This window comes from Onychostoma macrolepis, chromosome 19 (assembly GCF_012432095.1).
Source record: "Onychostoma macrolepis isolate SWU-2019 chromosome 19, ASM1243209v1, whole genome shotgun sequence".
NCBI classification, from domain to species: domain Eukaryota; kingdom Metazoa; phylum Chordata; class Actinopteri; order Cypriniformes; family Cyprinidae; genus Onychostoma; species Onychostoma macrolepis.
This window is the reverse complement of record NC_081173.1, coordinates 15,519,484-15,523,501: the sequence shown is the minus strand read 5'-3', so window position 1 is coordinate 15,523,501 and position 4,018 is coordinate 15,519,484. Positions and strand designations below refer to the sequence as shown.

Genomic DNA, 4,018 nt, shown 5'->3' with positions numbered 1-4,018 from the left:
ACCTTTGGCACCAATTACAGCCTCAAGTCTTTTTGAGTATGATGCTACAAGCTTGACACACCTATTTTGGGCAGTTTCTCCCATTCTTCTTTGCAGGACCTCTCAAGCTCCATCAGGTTGGATGGGGAGCGTCGGTGCACAGCCATTTTCCGATCTCTCCAGAGATGTTCAATCGGGTTCAAGTCTGGGCTCTGGCTGGGCCACTCAAGGACATTCACAGAGTTGTCCCATTCTCAAGATCTTTGCCTCGATACAATCCTGTCTTGGAGGTCTACAGACGATTCCTTGGACTTCATGACTTGGTTTGTGCTCTGATATGCAATGTTAACAGTGGGACCTTATATAGACAGATGTGTGCCTTTCCAAATCATGTCCAATAAAATTTACCACAGGTGGACTTCAATCAAGTTGTAGAAATATCTCAAGGATGATCAGTGGAAACAGGATGCAACTGAGCTCAATTTTGAGTGTCATGGTAAAGGCTGTGAAAACTCATGTACATGAGATTTGTCATTTTTTATTTTTAATAAATTTGCAACGATTAAAAAAAAAAAAATCTCTCACATTGACATTACGGGGTATTGTTTGTAACATTTTGGAATAAAGCTGCCTGTAACATAACAAAATGTGGAAAAAGTGAAGTGCTGTGAATACTTCTATTTTAAAACTTTTTATTTAAATTTTTTTAAAATAATTTTAATACTTTCCATTTTAATACTTTTTATTTTAATTATTAATTTATTACAACTGGTAATAATTATTACAAATTTAGCAAATGTTAATAAATATATATTTTTTATCTTGTACTTTATATTGTTGTGATCCCTTTATTTAGCATTTAAAATTATTGATTTTTATTTAGACAAAATTGTATGAAATAGCATCGGCCATTTATAGGTCTTCATTCATTGAATTCAAATAATTACGGGCCTATTGGTAGTGACCAGAATTTGAATATAGATGCATCCATAATATTTTGTTAATCTGCTTGTAAAACTGGACATTTTTGCACAAAGCATTCCTGAGAGACAAATATGGCACATATTCTTGCTTGTTTATCTGATGAGGAACCATTGTTTAGAGTTTAATTAGTGCTAAACTAATTTTAACATAACTCAATAGTTTAAATTCTTCCCTTGATGCACATCTTTGGAATTGTTATCTTAGCTTTGGGGGAAAAATAAACTCTTCTGCAAGATGACGATTAACCTGGTTTACTGTGCATCAAATGTCCCTGGTGATAAAGCTATGAGAGAGAAAGCATTTGCCAGTGACAAAAAATCTCTAAGACTCTAAAACATTCTCAAAAAAAAAAAAAAAAGCAGTTATTTATTTTGACACTTTCTTCATTCTTACTCAGACAGGTGGAAACGAGTGCTTCATGGTTACTTTTGACATTCTTGGGGCACTTACACACTATAGAAAGCTCTGATGGAGCATTTGACGGACGGAGAATGTGCAAGATGCTTTTTGAGGGTGTGGAAAGAGCCAGGTCAGTTTGAAATCTAGCGGAAATACAGAAAGCCATACCTGTATGACTTTTATTCTTTCTTTCTTTGCTGAAACACAAAAGCAGAGATTCTAAAGAAATCAACCATTTCTATACCATGAATAGTACTTTTAAGGTACAAAAAAGATGCACAAGCATTAAGGAAGTCATATGGTCCATATGACCCATGCATTATATTCCAGACTTCCTTCTCAAATTGAAATAGAAGTTGTTTTTCTTGGGGGAAAAAAGCTCGACATCAGCCTTACTTTGGTGTGGTTCATGAAAAAAAAAATGAAAAAAGAAATGGCTTAGTTCATAAAGCCTGAGTGAAGAATTTGATTAAACAAATCATTGATTAAATATTTTTTACTGTAGCGTTTTCATCTATAAGCAATGAATAACAATACAAGTTATCTTGTAGATATTTATTTTTCATTCTTTAGCCTGTTTTCCTTGACATACTTCAGGTCCTATGCATCCTACACTGTTAGACATTTCAAAGGGTTTTTACAGTAACTTACTGGCAACACTGAGATTTAAGTATCACTGAGAATTAAGATTTACAGTAGCAAACTGTATTTGATTTTAAAGTTGCCAATTGTACTGTTTTACAGTAAATTACTGAAAAAAATATAATTCATCAGTATACTACTGTAATTCATTCATTTTGATATAGATTTAATTAGATTTGATATATAGAATTCATTTTATTTTTACTACTGGCATTCAATTAAAACAGACACAATAATTACAAAATATAAAATGCTTTATTTAAAACATTGCATGTATAACACTTAAAAATACAGTCTTCCAATGCTGGAACAGTGCAACTTCACCATTTCTCCTGTCTTAGGATGCTTTGCAGTGCATTATGTTGTGTCCTCTGGATTCATCCTCACAAAGAATCTTTAGGCAACAGAAACATAATGGGGAAAAAGACAAACAGCCAAAGACTACATAGCCATCTGCAAAACCCAGGTGCTGCTCCAAAACGTGGCCACCACCTTTGCTCACCATCCACTTTGTTAGTGACAGAAATGTCTTCTCTGAAAAACAAGTAGTAGAAATGACACACTTTTAAAAGGCAAACCCCATATAATACACAAACCTCTCAAAACCATAGTTGTTCTCTTACCATGAATTATCAGTCTCAGGGTGGCTGGTCTGCTCATGTCTTTCTTGATGCTTCATTGCAGTTGCCTTTAAAACACATACAAAAAAAAAATGCAGTAAATATTAAATTCCAATAAAAACTATAAACTAATTCTAAAACTAGAAAAGGCAGCTAGCCATAAAACTTGTTTAACTTAGCCAACATAGGATTTTATTTTTTTTCAGGCTACTGGCCAACATTATACTACTAACACATTAGTTAACCTAATGTTAATATAAGACAAGCATTGCTCGTTAAAGATAATTTTAATTTGGTAACTTAATTCAATAAGCTGACAAAAGTAGACAGCACAGTTTACCATAGTAAATTTGTTACCGCCATGTTGACGGGTAAATGTAAAACACACAGACAAACGTACATATATTTTTTACCTTGCTTGCTGGTCTTATTCTCTTGTAAGGTGCATCGGCACACAGCATAGATGTTCTCTGGAGCTCCTCCACTCTCGCGGGTTCATCCCCGGGCAAAACCCGCAGTGCTGCCCTGCTGCTTCCGTGTCTTCCTTGGACGCGAGTGGCGCGGCGCGACTCAATAAAAACAATATAGAACCCATTATATATACTATCTACAGTGGATGCGGACAGTAAGTGATGCCCGGTATATTTCTGATGTACAGATGCACTCCAAGCGCTCGCGCTGTTTCTGACACGAAGTACAAACGGATTTTCCAATCATTAAAGCCTGGTTTATACTAGACGCGTCCGCAAGTTCGCATTGGGTGCGCGCGCCAAATATGACGTCATCGCGGTGTTAGCGGAAGTTCGCTTTGGGTGAGCGCGACCTCATTTCGCGTGCCGGTGTGCACGACATTTTTTGAGACTCGAGCGAACAGTTCGCGCGGCGCCGCAGTCAACATGAACAGCTTTGAAGAGATTTTCTTTGTAATTTTTATAATAGTTTTAAAATAATTATTCACATATATGCCTGTAGCACTGTAACTATAGCAAAGTATTCTATGCACCACAAAATGTGTCTGTAATATATTGTATTCAGAATAAAACAATATTTATCAACATTGCTCTTTTGAACTGTTGTTAACAAAGACATCACATGGGTTAATCTATGGCAAAGTACATTTTGCAGTCCCTAACCTTTATAGAAGTGTTACATTTGCAAAACACTGTAGGTTTCAACTTATATACATTATAACATTAATCTTGTATTTGAACAGTTACACCTACTTGAGCCTCAACCTGGCAATATTTTTGTATAACTTGTACTCTAATAATGTGGTCTAATTTTAAATGTTAGAATAAGAAATAAGACATCCTGTAAATTCCAACACTGTCGAATAACCCACATACCATTAGCTATACTGCAATATGTAGAAGTGTCTGCATTATGCACAGAAA

The 4,018-nt window shown here is 35.3% G+C and overlaps 1 long non-coding RNA gene across 1 annotated transcript; it reads right to left on the bottom strand.

Moving 5' to 3' along the window:
- Nucleotides 1-2,301: 2,301 nt before the first annotated feature.
- LOC131525435 (uncharacterized) lies at nt 2,302-3,437 on the bottom strand. Its single transcript, XR_009267217.1, has 3 exons — nt 3,038-3,437; nt 2,628-2,692; nt 2,302-2,538 (listed from the first exon to the last, which is right to left on the bottom strand). It is a non-coding gene; the product is annotated as an uncharacterized LOC131525435 (long non-coding RNA).
- Nucleotides 3,438-4,018: the final 581 nt, after the last annotated feature.